Source organism: Dendropsophus ebraccatus, chromosome 3, assembly GCF_027789765.1.
Source record: "Dendropsophus ebraccatus isolate aDenEbr1 chromosome 3, aDenEbr1.pat, whole genome shotgun sequence".
In the NCBI taxonomy this organism is placed as follows: domain Eukaryota; kingdom Metazoa; phylum Chordata; class Amphibia; order Anura; family Hylidae; genus Dendropsophus; species Dendropsophus ebraccatus.
Genome location: NC_091456.1, coordinates 161,837,323 through 161,860,284, shown reverse-complemented (window position 1 = coordinate 161,860,284; position 22,962 = coordinate 161,837,323). Strand labels below are relative to the sequence as shown.

The window sequence follows — 22,962 nt, the reverse complement described above, 5'->3', positions numbered from 1 at the left end:
TATGGCTGTTTAGCAGAGACAAAATTTACGAAAGCAAAGCCAGGTCGCCATTTATTTCCTTCATCTTACTTTAAACGTCAATATACTTAAATAACATTTTGATGATAAATCCTTAAATAAAAAAAAAAAAAAAAACACAGCCATGTTGCTAAGAAACAGATGTACTGTGTGAGTACACGACCGCAGCTCGTATAAATGTACTCAATTTATTTCAGATAGAGTCATGGTGACAAGAAGTAAAATAAAGTGACACTATAATAAAAGAGCATGATATACTCCGTATGCAGCCAAGATGCCAATGATCAGGAGCCATACACTAGTGCTTGAAAGTTTGTGAACCCTGCAGAATTTTTTTACAGCAAGCAGACATTTGACCTACAACTACACCAGATTTTCCCAAGTCTTAGGGCTCGTTCCCACTGAGGAAAGGTAGCGGAATTCCGCGACGGAATTGTCCGCCGCGGAATGCCGTTAGCCTCCCGCTCATAATGGGAGTCTATGGGAGGCGCGCGCTCCTGCCCTGTCCGCGCTGAAGAATGAACATGTTCATTCTTCAGCGCGGACAGGGCAGGAGCGCGCGCCTCCCATAGACTCCCATTATGAGCGGGAGGCTAACGGCATTCCGCGGCGGACAATTCCGTTGCGGAATTCCGCTACCTTTCCTCAGTGGGAACGAGCCCTTAATAGTATATAAAGAGAAGCAAATCAAACAAACTGTGAGTGGCAAAAGTATGTGAACCCTCAGACTCAACAAAACTCCAAGTGTAATGGTGCTTTTACACAGAAAGATTTATCTGACAGATTTTTGAAGCCAAAGCCAGGAATGGATTTGAAAAAGGAGAGATTTCAGTTTTCCTTTATGACCTTGTTCCGTGTTTATAGTCCATTCCTGTCTTTGGCTTTTAAGATCTGTCAGATAAATCTGTCTGTGTAAACGCACCATTAGAGCAGCCGAACAGATGATTTAATCAGGTGTTTTCAATCAATGGGGTTACCATCATGTGTGAATAGGAATCAAAGTCAATGTCAGTGGGGGTCTATAGGTGTAGTACATAGGTATCAGTATACTATAGCAAAGGACAAGTTGCCTAGTGTGATTTGTCCAATGCTATAGGATGCTGATGCCTATGCCATTGTTTTCTGAGTCTGTGTGATCTATAAAGTGTATTCACACTATGCGATCTGTATTCCGCCCATAAGCCATACTTGTTGGTGTACTTTTTGGATAGCATTTACACCACACTGACTCTGATAGTGGGCAGGGCTTGGTCACATGATAGGCCGAGCAGGCCAGGTGATGTGTATACCGACGTAGTGATCACCTGATACTATGGACCTTCTGGTCTGGGCTGCCATGTCTTATTCCATGCTGCATGAGTTCACGTGAGTTTTGCATTTGGCCCCATTATAGGTCGACAATATTATGTATAGTATGTTAAAAGCGACTCTGTACCCACAATCTGACCCCCCCAAACCACTTGTACCTTCAGATAGCTGCTTTTAATCCAAGATCTGTCCTGCGGTCCGTTCGGCAGGTGATGCAGTTATTGTCCTAAAAAAATACTTTTAAGCTTGCAGCCCGTGCCAAACGGGAGTATCTGTGCACTAACTTTGCACCACCCCTCCGTCCCTCCTCCCCACCCTCTTCATCATTAGGAATGCCACTGAAACATTTTCTCCATGCTGAACATTGCACAGGTCCTTAACGATCCAGCCCATGCGCTGGGCTGACACAGGTGAGGAATAGGAGGCAATCTGCCTGGAGCATTCCTAATGATGAGGAGGGTGGGGAGGAGGGACAGAGAGGTTGTGTAAAGTTAGGGCACAGATACTTCCGTTTCGCACAGGCTTCAAGTTTAAGAGTATTTAGGACAATAACTGTCTCACTTGCGAACGGACCGCAGGACAGATCTTGGATTAAAAGCAGCTATCTAACGGTACAAGTGGCTTGTTTTCCCCCTTGCAATGGCAGATGATTGCTGATTGTTTATGATGCTGGGCCCACTATGATAAGCTAATTGTTGGGATAGATTCAATAAAGAAAGGAGTTGGCATGCAGAGACATAAGTGTTCTGAATGTATTACCGTGACAAGACATGGTGCCCTCCATTTTTCACATTGTCAGCTCAGTTTTAGATTGATATTCTACCGTATTGCAGTGTCCTTCTATATTCAGTACTGCATCGTATGCACCACTATGAAGCATTGAAAGTGCAGTATTAAAGGAGTACTCAACTGGTTTCATAAAGTTACGGTATAAAGATTTCTAATTTACTTCTATTTAAAAAAACTCCAGTCTTCCTATACTTATCCGCTGCTGTATGTCATGCAGGAAGTGGTTTATTCCTTTCAGTCTGACACAGTGCTCTCTGCTGCCACCTCTGTCCATGTCAGGAACTGTCAAGAGCAGGAGAGTTTTTTTATGGGGATTTGCTACTGCTCTGGACAGTTCCTGACATGGACAGAGGTGGCAGTAGAGAGCACTGTGTCAGACTGAAAAGAAAACACCACTTCCTGCAGGACATATAGTAGCTGGTAAGTATGGGAAGACTTGAGATTTTTAAATAGAAGTAAATTACAAATCTATATAACTTTCTGAAACCAGCTGATTTGAAAAAATAAAAATTTTGCCCATGCCCTTATAGGACTCCCTGGCCACCATGTAAGACAGTTTAGCAGGGGAGTTCATTAAAGGACAACTCCCGTGGGACCCCCCCCCCCAAAAAAAAAACACAGACACACACAGACACCATACTCACCATCCCTCCGGTGAAGATCGCCACTCCATTAGCCCGCCGTCCGCCTCACCGTCACCGCCGTCCGCCGTCCAGCGATGTCTCTGATTTCCTGGGGATGGAAAAGGCTGCCAGTGCGCTTGCGCACCGGCAGCCTTTTCATTGGCTGGAGCGCATCACATGGCTTCCAGCAACCTCAGCCAATCAGGGCTGACGAAGCTGGAAGCCATGTGATGCGCTCCAGCCAATGAAAAGGCTGCTGGTGCGCATGTGCACCAGCAGCCTTTTCCGTCCCATTCACTCTCTATGAAGACGCCGAGGAGGAAGAAGACCCGGACCGCCCCCCGGCTCTGACGTCGTCGTCACCAGATGCCGCCCGGGAGAAGAGGACCGTGACGATCGTAATAGGTAATGTATATATTCTTTAACTTCCGGGCGGGGGGGTCGGGGGTCCGAAAGTGGGGGAAGGGGGCCAGACAGGGTATTTAACCACATTACAAAGTTATATAACTTTGTAATGTGTGTTAAATAAGCTAAAAAAAAAAGTTTGTGGGAGTTGTCCTTTAAGTCGGAGTAGAAAACAGATATGAAGCCTCTAGAATGAATGCATAAGGAGTCATAGTGGGTTTCAGTACTGATATCAGAGACCTTGCTTTTTTAGGTGTTAACAAAATAGACTGTTTGCTGATAAGGGAGATGTTTAGTGTTAGGGAGGCCATGTATGAAGACGTAAGAAAGTGACTGAACCCTACAAGCCCTTTGTAGGTCCACCATGAAAATAAGGAAACCGGAAGCCAGAAAGGAAATTCTAATTTCTCAGGCGGGGGCTGGCTGGCGTATGTCGATTTTGACATTTTTTTTAGTTTATACAAATCAATGCGATAGATACATATTGCATTGATATTGGTGATCTTTGCAATTTAATACAGTTCCCCTATGGCAGGATGTAACAGTAGATCTGTCAGGTCAGCCACGGAGGCCTAGAGAGATCCTTGGGCTGTCATGGGTTACCCATGATTGCATAGTAGGGGAGTCAATGGGACCCTATCATCAGACCTATTGACCTAAAAATGACCTATTGTTTTTATGTAAAACATATGCTAACAAATTTCAAATTTTTTTTCTTATTATTTTTTTAGTCTTCATTCTGGTCAGTAGGGCTATTATTGAGCTGAAACTTCCTGTTCTGTAGAGAAAACTTTTCAGCAGTCTCCTCCTTATCATCACATTGAGGATTACAATTTACTGTGACACCTGTATAAACCTAAGTCAGGGTCATGTGATTCACAACAAAGGTGATGTTCACAGCCCCTCTCACCTCCAGACTATTGCTTCCTTCGTCTTTGGGGCTGCTGTAAAGCATCTTTCTAAATGCTGTTAACACAGCAGAAACTTGGGTAACTAATAACAATGTACAAAAAGTATATAAAAAATGACAAAAGAAAAAAAGAAAATGTGGTTATTATCTGACTCTGATCAGAAATAATTGGTGACACTCACTTTAAGGGTCCCCATATACCCCTTTATATTTTCGTCAGCGGTACCCACTGCCGGTATAAGGTGTATGGGGCTCTCCCACCCGTCTACTGACAATGATGTCGGTGATGATAGGGGTCCAGCATGATGGAAAATGACTGCCCGACCCTTTTGTTCTGGGAGAGATAAGTTTCAGTCAGAGCTCTCTGGCTGCAGCTTATCCCTCCCCATAGAGAATACAGGAACGTTCCTGTGCATGGGGGGCAGGAGAGATAACCGACAGCTGAACGATCATGTATGGCCACCGTTAGGAAGAATGTAAATGTCCCATAGTGTGAATGTAGTTTGCATCGCTCGCTCATTGTTACAGTACTACTAGAATCACATCCAATATGTAATAGTGTGGACACTTTACTATTAATGTGAAATCTGCATGTGCAGCAAGAATCCAGTTTCTATGACAACTTCCCTCTCTGACTACCTTACATTCCCTTTCCTTTGAAGTCATGCATCTCATTATTATTTCACGTTGTAAAAGACAATAGAGAGAGGTTAATAAAGCGCACATTGTTAGCAATGGCAAAAAGATCCACAAAACTTCTTGTCAATATGCACACTTGGATCCCCCCCCCCCCCAACTTTTATTACTAATGGTTAAGACTTTCCTCATCCCTTTTACCAACCTCTGTGCCCTTGCCACCATGTCTTAAAGGGGTTGTCCAGCGAAAATCCTTTTCTTTCAAATCAACTGGTGTCAGCAAGTGAAATAGATTTGTAATTTACTTCAATTAAAAAAATCTCAAGTCTTGCTATACTTATTAGCTACTGTATGTCATGCAGGAAATGTTGTTTTATTTTCAGGCTGACATCTCTGGCTGAGACAGGAACTCTGTCTCAGTTTTCTATGAATCCCCATAGAAAACTTCTCCTGCTCTGGAGAGTTCCTGTCTCGGCCAGAGATGTCAGCAGAGAGCACTGTGTCAGACTGAAAATAAAACATTTCCTGCAGGACATACAGTAGCTAATAAGTATAGGAAGACTTGAGATTTTTTTTAATTGAAGTAAATTACAAATCTATTTCACTTGCTGACACCAGTTGATTTGAAAGAAAAGGATTTTCGCTGGACAACCCCTTTACAGGGTACCTGCTATGATGTTCCCCTCAACTAATTGGCGTACAAATACTCCTGCTGCCAGAAGTTTGGGTAATTATGAATACAATTCTGTCGGATCTGTGCATGAGCCCTATTGGAGCAGAATAGGGTTCATGCACGGAATCGACCCAGTGTGGTCATATCCAATTACACTAACTTCGGCGGCAGGAGCAACCGCACACCAAGGTGATGTGAGGGAACATCATGGCAGGTACCCTTTAAGAAGATGCTGGAGATATTTCTTAAAGGGGTTATCCAGGATTAGAAAAAGCACAGCTACTTTCTTCCCAAAACAGCACCACCCTGTCCTCAGGATTTGTGTTGTATTACAATTCAGCTCCATTTACTTCATTGGAACCGAGCTGCAAAAACCACAACCAAACTGAAGACAGGAGAGGTGCTGTTTCTAGAGGAAAAGCCCTTTAAGCCATTTGAGTCAATGTGGTCATGATAACCTTATGCAGTTGCTGTTGATGTATTGGCTGCACATCCATGTAGTTCAACCAGATCTTTCAGGGTCTTATAGTATCAGAAAATGTTATTTAAATAAAACATACCAAGTCAAAAGTCTCAGGGCACCTCTTTTTCAGAAACAAAATTGAAAACAACTTATCTGAAAACCCCAGCAAGTATTGGGTGAGGGGCCTATGTCCAGTTTTCCCAGTGGAAAGGTAATCATAACATAGCATAACAAAGCAATACCTCTTGTGGTTCAAAACTTATCTTAAGTTCAAAGGTTCGCACAATTTTCTCCGGCACCTGTTCTTCAGCTCTGTGTTGAGCACCATGGACAACACACTAAACACAGCATATAGCTGTTGTAACTTTCTGCAAGATATATTGCACATCTCATTGTGGCGATCAATTTCTCAGGCAATTCTGTTCTTCGAAATGCTACATGACCACCTTCCCATTGGAAAAATGTGCCTTTCACCCAATATGGCGGCTTTGGATAAGGGGGCCCTGTTTTGGACATAGCTTAAAAGATAGCCCCCCCCTCACCCATTACTTGCTGGGGTATACAGATATGTCATTTTCCCTTTCAGAGTGTTCTGAGACATTTGACCCTGCCTGTATTACTTACTAAAATAGTGTTATTACTAATAGTACCGGCTTCAGTGTACTTTCCTGTGGTTCACCCGAACAGGAAGTTGTGTACTTCTTTAATCTCTGGTTCTGTATTGTCTCCAGCTGCCTTATTCCTCCCTCTCTGGAGACAACACATCATCCTCTGCTGTCACAGGAGGCTTGGCTGTATCTAGTCTCCGAGCTGTATCCGAATCTCTGAGTGCTGTCATCATCTCTGACCAGGCCCTCCAGCTTACATCACTATCTTACATATATACATAAGGAGCATGCAGCAGGTAATGCAACCTTACTGTGCAGTAGTCTGTAGTGAATGAGATGTTCTGCAACAGCTCTGGGCAGACTGTGGAACTATTCAGCATTATTTCTCAGGTGACAGCCTGCTTTTAGAAGGAAGCTAAGTAATCCTGCTCCTGAGGCCCCTGTCACTAAGCTGTTAAAGAAGAAGTCTGGTGAAAAGTTTTATTAAAGTATTGTATTGCCCCCAAAAGTTATACAAATCACCCGACTCCCAGAGCTTTGGGTGCTGTGGCTGCTGGAGAGGATGATGGCAGGGGGACACTGAGGGACACAGGGCACTAGAGGGGCACTGAGCATCCCTCTGCCATCATCCTCTCCAGCAGCCACAGCCCGCACAGCTCTGGGAGTCGGGTCGTGACATCACCATATTATCCAGGAAGTGACAGCACCATGTTATCCAGGAAGTGACATCACCATGTTATCCAGGAAGTGACATCACCACGTTATCCAGGAAGTGAAGCCTTGATGCAGGAGTAAGTGCAGGGAAAAAAAGCACTTTATAGGAATTTCTTGTAATAAGTGTATATTGGTGATTTGTTTGGGGGCAATATAATACTTTAATAAACATTTTCCCCAGACTTCTCCTTTAATGATACAATATATGTGGCTTGCCATAGATTTCTCCCACAGTGGAAATGTAGTAGACCGATACCTCTCTGAGAAAACCACCCAAACTTCTATGAGGCCTTCTCAAAGAAAATGCTCACTATGTATGATGTATTGTGGACTGAAAATAAAGTCTGGATGTCAGGGTCATCTTCTGGAGTGATTTCCCTGTATTACCTGCTTACATATTTAATGACACTGACAACCATGTGATATGCAGCCATATAAAACCCTCTAACAGGACCCTGCTTATTCTACTAGAACAAATCCATATCCTGCTTATTATAAGAGTCTGTGTGCCAAGGGGACATCTTCACACTATGGCTATGGTTTATTGTCAGTGTCGGATCCTCCGGTGGGCCCCTCCCCCACTCCCACTGCCTGTCCAGCAGCTGGGGCCCCCAGACAGGCATAGGATGATGCTGCCTGTCCTCAGTGGGCCCCCAGCTGCAGCAGGATAAATATATGGTTTGTCCGACTCTGAGGAGAGAGCCCCAGCAAAACCATGTCCTGGGTAGTCCCGGGAAGCTCCGCCCCCTTCCGGCATTCGCGATCTCACTCAAGCAGAGCAGGGAGAGGAGTTGCTGGGGCACTAGAGGAACCGTACAGGTGAGGTAAGTATAGCTGTTTTTTGTTTTAAATACAGATGGAGGGGCTGGAGAATGATAAAGGAGGTACTAGTATGCTGATGAGGGGCAAAAGGATGAGAGGGGTACTTCTATGATGATGGAAGGGCAGGAGGATGAAGGGGAAGGAGGATGATGGATGGGTAGTAATATGATGGAGGGGCAGGAGGATGAAGGGGGTAGTAGTATTATGATAAAGGGTGTAGTAGTATTATGATGATGGAGGGCCAGAAAGATGAATGGGTAGTAGTATGATGATGATGAAGGGGTAGTAGTATGATCATGGAGGTGCAGGAGGATGATGGAGGTAGTAATATGATGATGGAGGAGCAGGAGGATGAGAGGGGTAGTAGTATGATGATGGAGGTAAAAGTATAATGGAGGACGAGCAAGAGGATAAGAGGGGTAGTAGTATGATGATGGAGGAGCAGGAGGATGAGAGGGGTAGTAGTATGATTATGGAGGAGCAGGAGGATGAAGAAGGTAGTAGTATGATGATGGAGGTGCAGGAGGATGAAGGGGGTAGTAGTATGATGATGGATGATATGGTCAGTAACTGTGTGATGGTATGTTGAGAGGTACAGTATTGTAATAATATATATTAGTGCTGTTCTGGGGTCACTTCCACACACTGAGCCCCCACATAACTATGTATTCTGATCTCCCACAAAGCATTCAGTGTACAATACACCAAGAATCCTCCAGGTACAACAGCTGCAAGCACTACAACTCCCAGCATTTACTGATAGTCTACATCCCTCAGGATATGCTGGGAGTTGTAGTACATATGAGCTGCCACTGTAGAGATATATAGTGCTGGACCATGAGGGCTGATGGTTGTAACAGATTACGGCCACCAGAAGCTTCTGCACAACAATCAATTATTAAAGGTTTGTTCTGTCTGAAACTACAACTCCCAACATACCCTTCATTAAAGCTTCCTAAGTGTAGGGTATTCTGAGAGTTATAGTTCGACTGAAAACATGTCATTCACTAGGAAATTGTCGCAGATCCAGATGAATCCAGGATAGGGCCGGGTAAGTATGTCGTTAAGAAAGTTAGGCTGGGTTCACACTGCGTTTTTGCACTCTGTTTGACATATGTGTTCAAAGGAAAAAACGTATGCAAACACAGATGGTCCAAACAGATGCTGTTGTATGCCGTACTGCAGGCATCTGTTTTCCATCGACTTCTGTATCTTGAAAATTAAAAATACTAAAAAGGATACAGTAAAAACAGATGCAAAAACGGAGTGTAACACCCCCTCCAATTTCTGCAGCCACCCCGCACTCTCCCCCACTTACCTGCTCGTGGTCGGCGTGTGTAATAGCGCCAGCAGCGAGCGGTGACCAGACATGTAGGCACTTGCTTGCTCCCAGAGATTCCCCTGTGTAATAAGTTTTGCTCCTTTTTTAAATAACCTATAAAGAGATCTACCATATTTTCCGGCGTATAAGATGACTTTTTAACCCGAAAAATCTTCTTAGAAGTTGGGGGTCGTCCTATACGCTGGGGAGAGGTTCGGCGATCTCAGTCTCAGGTAGTGTACATCACACGGCCTGCGACGGGGACGTGCCCCGGAGTGGTTAAATGCTTGTTTTTGTTTTGTTTTTTAATTTAGCTGCAGTTAACACTTTCCGGCGTATACGGCAAACCCCTGACAATCTTCTTAAAAGTCAGGGGTCGTCTTATACGCCCACTCGCCTTATACGGTAACCATTCCATTCTACTCCCTTTGGTAGACTCCTGGTCCCCCCCCCCTTCACCTCCTTTTGGCGTGCTTTTTGGAACTGGAATGCGGGAGGAGGTGTGGTGACAACCTGCCTGTCCCCTTAGAGCAGGCATGTCCAAAGTCCGTCCGGAGGGCCATTTGCGGCCCGCGTTCCGAACTTTTACGGCCCCCCAGGTATCCAGCTTGCTATTATCTGCCTGTGTTATAAAGCATATAGCATGTAGCATGTAAAATGGTCGGCCCTCGCACATGTTCACTTCATCAAATTTGGCACTCTTCGAAAAAAGTTTGGACATGCCTGCCTTAGAGCCATAACTAATGCTATGATTTCATGTTAGTTTTTTGTCACTGTGGTTCATATGCTTTCTAGAAACAGTGTGTGTGGGTCTGTGGGGGAGGGGGCTAGGTATGGCTGGCATTTGCTGAAAACAGACGTGTTTTGGCACCAAAACAACAACAGCCATCCAAAAAAAACAAACAAAAAAAAACACCCCCTAAACAGGCAAAAAAAAAAAAAGGGATCATAGTCTTATATAGATTTGTAAATTACTTCTTTTTAAAAATCCCAACTCTTTTAGTACTTATCAGCTGCTGTATGTCCTGCAGGAAGTGGTGTATTCTTTCCATTCTGACACAGTGCTCTCTGCTGCCACCTCTGTCCGTGAAAGGAACTGTTCAGAACAGTAGAAAATCCCCATAGAAAACCTCTCCTGCTTTGGACAATTCCTGTTACCGAGAGCAGAGAGCACCATGTCAAACTGAAGAGAATACACCACTTCCTGCAGGACATACAGCAGCTGATAAGTACTGGAAGAATGGAGATTTTTAAATAGAAGTAATTCTATAATTACTTTGACATTATAATAGAGTATAATGTAAAACCCCAAAACAATGGAACCCAAAACATAGGTAGACATTACAATTATTTTCTCATCATAATATAAAATAAATGGAAAAAATGTCTATAACAAACAATTTTCGGTTCAAATAAATAACCTTTATTGAATAAAACAAATTAATATTTTTAAGCACCAAAACTGTGAGTATGCAGTTACATTTAATATGAGAGATTGTGATTTAAAAACAAAATATCAAATGGGAAAAACAAGGGAAAAGAGGAATAAAATGAAGGAACAAAAACTAAAATAGGAAAAAAAAAAAAGCAAATGAGAAACACAAAATTAAATATTTTCATCTCATAATATTGCTATATATAAATGTTTAAAAAAAAAAAGATACTTTCATCACTTAATAAATACTTTAGAATAATGGATCGTTTGTTGGAACCGGACATCTCTGCATCACCATTTACAATACAATGTGCATCGGGAAATAGTCATATATTAAAGTGATATCGTCTTGTAGGAGGAGCACAGTGTGCCAACGTTGCTTCAGGTTTAGTATATTGCACAAAGCTATAACATGAGCAGCCTGCATTATCCTATGACAAATTCCCATACAGTAATTAAAAAAAAATAGTCAGCTTACATGTATGAGATCCAACCTATAGGCAAATGTACGGTAGGCATGAGAGAGAGTAATGTTATGTGCCCTCACAGGGTGTGAGCTAAGGAAATCACGGATTGCACTGTCCAGCAGAAATCATGGATATGGAGCTGGAGGGCATAGCAGGCTCACGCTATATGCCGAGCCAAAAGAGAAAACATATCCATAAGATGTCACTCCAAATACTAACCAAACCAAGTAAAAAATAAACGTAAAAAACGAAAGCTCATATATAAAACATTGTAAATAAAAGGGGCAAAATGGAGATTTCAGCTTTTTTTTAAAAAAACATTGTTTAACATATATCATCTAACTGAATCATAAGTAGACAAGTGACGGTAGCCATCTATCCTATGTTTGCAGGAACAGTCTAATGTCAATGAAAAATCATAAAGTGACAGCATATGCCATCAGCTTTCGTCAGTACTTTTAATAAACACTTGTTTACCTCCTGACCATGTAATAACACCACTGGAGCATCTGTTCTTACACTTCAGGAAAAAAAAATATTCTGATTTCTTACCAGGAAATGCAGTCAGATTTCCCGACCCATAGGGTTCTATTGGGCACGGACAATCTTCAAGATTTTTCCTGGAAGGTGTCCGTGCTGGAAAATAGGCCTTGAAGTTTTTGGAATTCTGGCATTAATGCCCCATAGAATCCTATGGGGGCATCCAGAATTACAGACAGCTCTGGAAGCACATCCGGAAACTGTCCAGAATTCCAGGTGCATAGCATGGCAGCCTGGTCCAGCACCAGCACCCAGGCAACTGCCTCCAGTTGCTGATGTCGGCCTTTTGCCTAATCAGGAGTGCATACATTTAAATGCGGCGCTGTGTTTGATAGGACCAGGAGCCATTTGCTCCTGGCCCTGTCAATAACTCTTCTGGCCAGAGACAGCATTATGCCTCCGGCTACAAGAGGCCACTCTCGTCCGACCCCAAGCGATGCGACACACAAGTCACTCATGCTCACAGAGCCTCTATTTTTACAGTCTGTAATGATTTCCTGAAGCCTCCTGAAAGGCTTCCTGATCCGTGGCTATTTTCACAGTCAGAAAACACTGGAAAAAAAGTGTGACAGGGGCCTTAGTGTCATTATGCCACTCCTCTGATATTCCGCCTGGAACAAGAAAGGACTAACTGAGGAACAGCAGAGGAAAGATACAATGCGATTTCTAAGAAAAAATGCTCCAGCATTCCCTGCCAAGTGGACGTCTATAATTTTTTTTCTGCACATACCTGCGTGTGTGTGTGTATGTATATATATATACACATACATACATATATAAACACATCAGCTCAATCACTGCTTTTAGAGCAGAGTGGTTGTCGGTCACCTAGACAATGAGCTTTTAACAAGGGGTGGAAATGTACAAAAATATCAGGAGAAGGCATTTGATAAACTTATTTGCACAATATTTAACTTGATGTCCACTACATGTTCAACTACATCAGGAGTGGGAATACCCCTTTAATTTTTTTAGGTCAGCCTGGCTACCATTAAAAAAAAACAAAAAAACTTTAACGCTGGTAGCAGAAGACTAAATGACGCAACTTCTTATTTAAATAAAATCAATCATGATTTAGGATTGGGAATATTGCCATAAGATGTAGAATTCTTCATTGGAGTTATGTGTAGGACAGTACAATGTCATTGTAAGAGTTACCCAGGAATTTCTACACTTCATGTTATGGTGCTTTACTAAAGTGCTGTGGCTCATTTGCCACCTAAGGGGTCAAAAATAAAACATTCAGCAAATTGTCACATAGCGTTACATTTTCAAAAATAATAAGCAAAATCCATAAAAACTATATACAATTTTACTAGGCATTATAAAGGGCCTCTATAATCCATAAAGTATATGTTGGACCTCAGTTAACATGAAATCTATCTTGTATTATAACATTTATGGAAACTCAGATCAAGAGCGCTCCTGTCGGCCATCACATTCGGAGACCCTGGTGGTATGTATATACCAGCATGCATTGCCCTAGCAGCCTCTATAGACTGGTTGTGCATGCTGATGTGTGCGGGGCATCCAAATACCCAATTGTCAAAAGTATACTATAAAGTACAAATAGAAAGTGCATTACGAGATGAAAATTAGTCAAGAGACTAGTCATGGAAATGAGAAGGACAGAACTGACACATAATCTTATTATAAAAGGTATCGTGTGAAATGTGGCCGGAGAGGGCTGACGCCTGCATTTCTCTTTTCTTTTGGATTTTATCATTGGTCGGACTTCTCCTTTAAGGCCCAAAAACACATTAATAAAAAGTTTTCCATAAAGTTTACATTTACAGATGATGTCAGGGAAGAAAAAGATCAGGCATGTTGGATTGCAAGTTCCCAACCCTTTTCTACATAGAGAAAGAAGCCACCACTAGAGATGAGTAAACTTACAGTTAAGGTCCCCATATACCTTAGACAGCCGTACCCTGCCTGTATAAGGTGTATGGAAAATCACTGCACAGCCTCTTTGTTCAGGGAAAGAAAAGCCGCAGTCATAGCTCTGTGTCTTAACCCTCCCCTTCCCATAGAGAACACAGGATCAATCGGCCATGTCAAACATTCCTGTGTATGGGGAGGACGGGAGCCGATTGGGAGAGACAATGGATTGTTTGGCTGTAAGTTAGTGAAGGTGTATGGTCTCCTTAAGTTTTGCCCCTTCTCCAGGCAGCAGGATTGAAATAGCGAGCAATTAGGTTTGTGCAAATCTGAACCTGTAAGTTTGCTCATCTTTAACAACCAGTATGTCTGGCAGCGGCTTACCTCCACCCCTCCCCCTTCAGCCTTTGTGTGGATGGATTGGGAGAGATAGAATTACATCAAGATACTGTAAATGATAATAATAGTAAAATATATCAAAGCCGCAGAGCGCGGGGCGCAGTCTGTGTGGGTGCCTCAAGTAAAATGAAAGAGTTGTGACTCAGTGGAACATATCCTCCTCGGTGCTCAGGCATAGATGAGCAGGGTAGGGAGCTTCTGATTAAGGAAAACTCTTTCATGTAGGGTTGGAAAAGTGGGTGACAAGTTAATCACCTTTTTTTTTTTTTTTCCTAGGGAATGCATTAGTTGTATTAGGACATGAATTAAAGAACAGCTCCGCATCATCAAAAGATGAGCTTCTCTTCTGAAGCCATCATTTATTCCCAAAACACAGATCTGACCTAGCTGTTCTGTTTTACAGTATGGAGTATAAGGCATGCAGTCGCAACAAAAACACATCTAGATGACTACTGACATGATCTGCTACCATTAGGAACCATTATATAGACTGCCGCAAACATCTATGGGCTCCAACGACATGTAATCTATGAACAGGTTATCTGGAAACCTTCACTAATGGGTATAGTAATAAAAAAAATATTAATATTAAAATGCGCAGAAGAAAGGTTTCACTGTAGGATGGGCTGAAATATTACTGGTTAAAAATGCTAGAAAGGGGAAATTCTGGCACTATCCTATATAGAAGAAATGTTTTTTTGTTGCTAAACTGTTCATAAAGTTTCTTTATAACTTCTGAGTTACATATCGATACATTTATTGTGAAGGCAGAATCATTTTTAGCGATTGTCTAGACAATCCCTTTCCATGTGCTTCATTAGGACATGTGGACTTCGCAGTGGGAGGGGGGGGGGTCACCAAAAGAATCACCCACTGTTGGGACCTGTACTGACCAAGAGAACAGGGGAAATATGTCCCCAATATGAATGATGGAGCGCAATGTATGTACACAGCCGGTGCTCGTATCATCCTTTAAGAAATGTGCATTTCATTAATTTGGGGAGAAATTTTCCTCGGTTCTCATGATGGGACCAACATGTTATTGCTTATACTGTAGATAGGGGATGCAATTTCTGAGTGGGGAGAAGGGGAGTACTTTTAGTACTGAGACAATCATTGGTTGCCAAATCTATCCAAACCAGGGCAAGAATTAGTCTTCTTCCGATCACCCCTTTTTTGTAGCCCCCACCTCACAACAAAGCCTGTCCATGTTTTCGGATGAAGGAGTAAGGGCCCTATTCCACCAAACGATTATCGTTTGCATATCATTAACGATTAACGATCTCAAACGACCACTATTGCGAAAGACCTGAAAACGTTCACTCATTTCCATTGAACGATAATCGTTACTTATGATCGTAATTGCGATCGTTTTTTCTTCGCTATTTATTCGCTATTGCATTCGTATCTATTGCGAACGACCGAACGATGTCTTATTCAACGCGAACGATTTGCGAACGAGCAACGATAAAAATAGGTCCAGGTCCTTTAAAGCGATCAACGATTTCTCGTTCGGTCGTTAATCGTTAACTGCATTTCAACCGAACGATTATCGTTTAGATTCGAACGATTTAACGATAATCTGAACGATAATCGTCCAGTGGAATAGGGCCCTTAAGACAAAAAGGTAAACAAAACTATTTAGTAGACTATTAACTTTTCATTTCCTAATATAACACATGAACCATATACAATACATTTTAGAACACAAAAAAAAAAGACTATGATAAAAGCTGTCACCGCTAGTACAAAGTTTAGATATATTATATCACTGGGGAAAATACACACAGAAACCTGCAGGTATTTTAGAAAGGCACAAATATTCCAAAATGTACTTTTAAACATACATTATGTGCAAAATGCTCAATATTAGGTAAAGGGGTTCTCCTACACATCACGTCCTGAAAGGCTGTTCATCGCTCATTTGACGTTACTAGCATAGGATATATCCTATTACTTTTTATTTCCATGCATCCACCTTGGTGCTGCTGGGCAGAATCAGTCTCCTTCCCCCTCTGGCAGTCAACCATATAACTACCCCTTTTTACTTCCTCTGCAGTAAGCGTCTGCTCAGCTTTCTGTCTTGAGTTTCTGCTCTTTCCCTGACAAGCTGGATGGGAAGATATGTCTATCATCTGCTGTGCAGGGAACAGAGTGTCGCTTTTGCATGCAAAGGCCTGACTGAGTGGGAGTGACTGAGCATGTGTGTCCATCAGTATTTAACTAAGCAGGTGGTCATGCCTATTGCTATACACTACAAGGCTAAGTTCACGGAACGGCCAGTCATCTGAGCCGGTACTGCAGTAGCGGCCGGATGATCTTTAGTGCTGCAAGGTTCTGACGCGGGCACATCCGTGCGCGCCCGCATCAGAACTCCCCACTGCACACTATGGAGTGTGCGGCCGGAGCCTCTCGCTCCATACTGTGCACTGACAGTGTTTTCTGCGGCCGCTATTCAATGAATAGTGGCAACAGAAAACGGACATGTTAGTTGTTTGCAGCGCAGCTAGAGATCCCGGCTGGAGCATATACTATGCCCTGTATTCCATAGACAGCAAGGTAATGTATATTTTTGTGATAATCAATGCAATCAGCATTGTTTTACGAAAATATACGTTGTGTGAACATGGCCTAAACGTTATGTGACTCCATGCTAAGTAAGTAAACACTGGGTTGTTGTTTTTCAACTGCAAATGGCAAATAATAAATAAGTCTGTCTACAAGGAGAGTAATCCTCATCAGAACAAAGTTGAACAAAGTTATTGACTGGTTTTGGAGGTTTGCATTATTGTCCAATCTCTGGGTTTAGTGGGTGTTCCCTGTAATTGATACTTACTCCCTCTTGCACTTGCTTCGCTCCCTCACAGATATTCCTGAACTAATACGCACGCCAAGCCTGAACATCACTAACCTGCGCTGACCACAGACATTTCTAATGTGCTCCACAGAAAATGATCAAGATGCAGGGAAGCAGGATAAGGCTATGCTCACACACCGTAAAAGAAAGGAAAAAAAAATTGTATTTTCAATGCAATAATGATCTCCATTAAAGTCAATGGAGAATTGGTCGGCAGTGCACATACCATACAGAATAATGGCAATAAAGGATTACAGCCATGCTAGTAATAATAATGCATATTATTTATGACCCGCTTTTGCAAAATACAGACTTTTTTCTACTCACAATTATGGCCATATTTAAGTTATTTTACCGTGTGTGAACCTAACCTGCAGGACCAGAATACACAGTTAGTTTACATACCACATAAGACATATCTGCATAGCAGCTCTACACACCATAGTAGGTCAAAGCTATTTCCAAAGTTACTTTAGATTTTAGACTAGATGCATTAGAGCAAATAAGGAATGTATGCAATGGTGCGCGCACCCTTTATAGTCAGTGCAGTTTGGATTGGAAATTGTGTTTTTAATCTTTAATACTTGTCCTGTGCAAGACAAGTTCTTGGATCTATATGAAAACCCTAGAAGTGTGTTTTAAAAATGGTAAAATGTTTGAAGTCTCTTATATGGCATTTATGTTGAAGGGTCGGAACTCTTCAGTGCTTCTACCCTACCACACTTCCTCCCCCTGAACTCTGAATACAGTGGTTTTTATAGCATGGGATTGTCCAGCACCACAAAGTTGTGGACTACAGGGCCCGGCAGTATCTATCCTGATGGTCCCTGCTGAACAGCCAATCACTGGCCAAAGCAATGAACCCTTTTTGCTCAGTGATTGGCTAAAAGTCAAGACATGTGGCAAAAGAGTTGTTTTTTTATGCCAGCCTTATGCCACAACTTTAAAAGAGACCAAAACAAACCAGCATCATTTCTGAGGAACAGGAAAATGAAGATTTGTTACCAATAAACCTCAGTATATGTGAATAAACACTAAGCAAACAATGATCACAGGAGAAGAAGGTGGTGTGGTAGGAATAGAATGAGAGCAGAGACCTAGAACATCAATTCGCTTTCACGTAAAAATAATATCACCCAGGATTTCATTTTGTACTTTATATGTAGATAATCTACACTACATTACTTATCTTGTGTTGAATTGACATATATTTAAAGAACTACTCCATTTTTTTTCTTTACAATCTAGATATTGTTAACGGCTAACCAGTATTCCTGCAGTGTCATCCGTTTCATCCCAGCTGATCCATTCATGTAACCACCAGAAGATTACATGCTTTTATTTGTAACAATAAGTGGTGTGGTCTGTCCTTTGGACTCCAAGATTAGACCATCACCTATAGGATCGCTTCTCACAGGTCTCGGACCCCATTTTGTTGGGGATTTAGGTGCAGATCTGTCATGGTGTTTAAAAACATCAAACTAAATGTTGTTCTAGGTCACCATAAGAGACAGGTAAGTGGTCTACTCTGACTAATCCATAGTCTAGTAATTACCCTAGTGTGGCCTTGCAAGCTATTTTTTATGTAATTTCTATTTCCTGAATTTCACATCCACACCTCTAGATCCGCATTTAAAGGGGTTATCCAGTGCTACAAAAACATGGCCACTTTTCCCCGTCTCTTGTCTCCAGTTCAGGTGCGGTTTCCAATTAAGCTCCATTTACTTCAATAGAACTGAGTTCCAAACCCCACCCAATCTGGAGACAAAAGAGGGGAAAAAGGGGCCATGTTTTTGTAGCGCTGGATAACCCCTTTAATAAGCAAAATCCACAAAAACTAGATACGATTTCCGATCCTTTATCCCACTGAAAACAATGGTGAAAACTTGCAATATAAATGGTATGCTGTACTCCTGTAAACCTGCAGTGCAAACCTGGTTTCAGTCAAGAACTACTGTAATCATCCAGCCTGGTGGGCAAATGGGTGACTGACTCTGGCTAGCCCATCTGTACAGCAGACACTGTGCAGTAATCTGATGATGGGGAAAAAAATCTACTTTCTTAGTGCATTATAGCAGCTCAACCAGAAATGTCTGGTGCCGATGTTCTAGACTGTTTCCAACAGCAGCCAGTGGAATTGTGAAGGCAGCTCTGGAGTACAATGCAGGTTCCAACTAGGTACAAAATATATAAATATAATCACGCTTGTATATGGCCCTTTTGCTCAACTTGAAATGGATTTGTACGTGTCCAAGTACAGTTAGTGGCCAATCTCTCAAATATTTTACATGTACTCGAACCAAAAAAGTGCAAAATTTAGTGAAGGTATTAGTACTGAAGAAGACTAGACTGACAGTTCTCCAGCATACACAGTGCTATGTTAGTGTTATGAGTCGTAGAATAATTGCTTGCATAGTTATCATGTTATAAAAAGGTGAGTGGCGAATATACACACACAAAAAAAGATTATCTTTACATATTTAGCTTAAAAATATGGGAAAAAAGACTAAAATTGTTGCTCTGTATCTTTCTACGTAGTAAGGTCATTAACACCACTTTAGTAAGCCACAAAATATTAGTGACGCTAAAAAACCAATACCGAATATTTATAAATCTATATAAGCATGTTAAATTATAGCTTGATCAAATGCTTAAAGAGTAGCTGTGTCATTAGAACAAACTTCTGACCTGTCTTAGCCACGTGTCAGAGGTTTATATTGGTGGGAGTCCGGGTGCTGAGACCCCATCAATCGCTAGAACGAAGGGGCAGAAGCGCCTAGCAGCGTGCGCTCTCCCCTTCTTCTCCACTCTCAATGCTAATGATGCAATTGAGGGAATTACAATGGCAGCCTATAGAACTTCCGGCAATCACTTCTACCGTAAGTTCTATTGGCTGCCATTGTAATTCTCTCAATCGCAACATCAGCATTGAGAGCTGAGATGAAGGGGCATAATGTGTGCTACTAAACATGTGCTGCTTCGTTGTAGCGATCAGAGGGGGTCTTAGCACCCAGACTCCCACCACAAAAAACTTCTTACATGTCGCTATAACATGTCAGACGTTTGTTCTAATGACAGGTACGCTTTAAAGGGGCACTAATCTGAGGCACTAAGATATCACTGACAATTGACTGGCAGAGCTTAAAGGGTAACTAATAGAGATGAGTGTGACTCGAGCATGATGAAGTAAGATCGCTCAGCATTTGATTATAGGTGGCTCAGGAAGTTGGATGCAGTCCTAGAGAGCCCTGAAAAACATGGATACAGCCTATGACCCATCAGCCTACAATATTCAAATACCGATTAATCCGACTGGAGCAGGATACACATTTAAGATAACTCCATAGCCTGCCCTTAATGCAAGTTGTATACAGAACTGCTTTGCAAGTGTATTTCAATCGAAGTCTATCAGCAATTCCGTATATGTCTCACCTTATCTTCAACTACAGAATTGCACAAAGTTAAAATGTGTATCCTGCAACTGAGACAGAATGAGTTACACTTTAAAAGGGGTATTCCAACCTTTAACACATCACTTACCCTAGAAGTCAGACCACTTATCCACTATTTTGTGAACGGGGAGTATCAGAGGTTGGAAAATTCCTCTAAGAAGGCAGGGCAAAGCCTGATTGATCTGCTCTGCAAATGGTGCAATGCAGGAGGTTTCTGCCTCCAGAGACAAAGCAGTAGCAGCCTTTTTCCTGGCCCATTTGCACTAGCCGGGGCAAAGGGAAACAAAATGAAAACATAATGGACACATTGTTCTGCCTTGGTGCCCCTTTAAATCAGCAGGTTAGTGTATGGTTAAATACATCAACTTAGATGGAATGATCCCCGCTTGCATTTCTCAATAAAGAAAGCAAGGTATGTGTAGATAAAAGTAATATTGCATCTCTGGGGTCACTGAAGAGAACCTTAATCGTCCTATCACAGTAATACAAAAGCCACTTTCTTGTCGTGCAAAGTGAAACCCTAAAATATCGAGGAGCAATAAAAATAAAAATTTACTAGTCACTGACATGTAGAAAAGTACATTACTGGTTTATAACCGTGCATGCTATTGTACTACTGGAAAACTTGGATGCTAAAGCTTCACATGAGCATCATGCCTGCACCTTGGAAATTCTGTTTATCTCTAACGAAAATAGCTATATCTACCAAGCAAACATTATTTTTGGTTTTATAAAAAACTAAGCAAAATATAATTTTTGTGTGCAGCAGCCAAACTTGAAGCTCCGCCTACATCCACACGGGACTGCTGGACACTGCGGGGTTTAGGTAGCCTGCTGGTCATAAATTATTTGTTAGGGAATGCTTTTCCTCATGGCGGTCATCAATCTCTAACCATATCAAAGAGAATATGCACAGTAAATAACACTTTTTTTTTTTTTTTTTTGAAGATTGATGTATAAATATAAATTTAGCAATTTCCTTAGGAAACCCAGTAAGGAAGTCAACATAATATTGCATAAAATAAGACAAAGTAAAAAGCCGTCAAATAATAAAAATGCAAAAATATAAGAATTAGTAAAATGACTAACTGCTCCTTATATACAGTGCGTAGTCAGTTGCATGAGCAGCTATATGTACTCCTTGAACAGCACGGAAGGGGGGGGGGGGGGGAAGCTCTTCGTCCATGACAAGTCTTGAAGAACAAGAGTGCACGAGACATCGACCAAAGTCTCAGGTGTACCTTACCCGACTTCCAAGAGACACAGGATGATATTCTGTAATGTTTAGTAATGGCAAGCACCCAAGCATGGCTGCCTTCACTGTAATGTTACTGCAATCCATTGGATCCTTGACTAGAGTAAACAGCACACAATCTACGTGTTATAATACAGTGTCTGATACTGTTGCTGGACAGGAGGTCAGTTATCGTCACTCTCCTTTACATGGATTGGCTTCAGTGCATCCAGTGATATGGATATTTTATCGATGTCCTTTGTAGACTCTGAATTCACAAATAACTCAATAGTGTTTGCCAAAAAAAAACCCCAAAAAACAAACCTTTGAAATGTCCAATAAGCGACATGAAGATAAAAATTGCATGTGGAAGCGAGGAAAGCTCATAAAATCCAACTTGCCTGAAAGTATCACATGACTTCAATGGCATCTACCGGTTTACAGTAGTAGAAGCTCCGTAATTGATGTACCTGGCGTAATTGCCTCAACGTCCTTTTCTTCATGCAGCAGAAGCAAGTCAGTTTGGCTGTGAGTATCTCAATGGTTCATGAGATCCACCTGTGTGTGCACAAAAAGGAGACCACATCAAGTCTATCCAAGGTACATTACACATGACCTATACTCACCACATACATACACCAATTAGCTGCAACATTAAAGGGAAACTATTAGATAAGAAGCATCACAGAGGATGAAGGTAATGTTCTTACCTTGATCCTCTGCGCCATTTTGGGGAACTTTGTAGTTTATTAGATATGTAAATTAGCTGGTTTGGCACTTGGGCCAGGGCTACCACCTTTATTGCACCGCTCCGCTCTGGACAGCCTACCCCTTCTAATGAATATTTAGGCAGCACTCTGTAGTGACGTCAAATCAGCACTTATCACTGCAGAACGCTGGATGAATTTTCATTAGAAGAGCAGGCTGGCCAGGCAGATCAGTTAACGGATGCTTCTAACCTTCTGATAGTTTCTCTTTAAGACCACTTGCCTTATTTTATAGGTATCCAATCTTGCAACAAAAACAACTCTGACCTTTTGAGGCACAGACATTAAGAACACACTAAATATTTTGCTCATGATGTGTCTGGTCCACTCAGCCAGTCAGTGGCCGAGGTGGGACCCAGGTCTCCGCTCAGACCAGGAAGCAGCTGAGGACCCAGAGATCAGAGTGGCGGTATGCAGCCACCAGCGCTGGAGCAGGGCATGTTATTTCTTTTATCCTCCCCCTCCCCAGCACATTCTGACTGGACATCTCCTTTAAGGCACTGATTCAGGCAAAATGGTGCAGCACACAACAACACTTTGACCAGTAAAAACACCATAAAAGAAACCAGACAGATCTCTTTGTGACGGGGTCCATTAGAAGCTGTATGATGAGCAAGTAAGCTGTGAACTATAAAAATAA

At 42.0% G+C, this 22,962-nt stretch overlaps 1 protein-coding gene across 1 annotated transcript in view; it reads right to left on the bottom strand.

Annotated features, from left to right (window-relative positions):
* Window positions 1-19,747: 19,747 nt before the first annotated feature.
* JMY (junction mediating and regulatory protein, p53 cofactor) overlaps window positions 19,748-22,962 on the bottom strand; it is a 28,594-nt gene continuing 25,379 nt past the window's right edge. The window contains exon 11 of the mRNA XM_069963034.1: window positions 19,748-22,113. The gene's annotated coding sequence lies outside the window, so the exon portion shown is untranslated. The remainder of the gene's footprint in view (window positions 22,114-22,962) is intronic.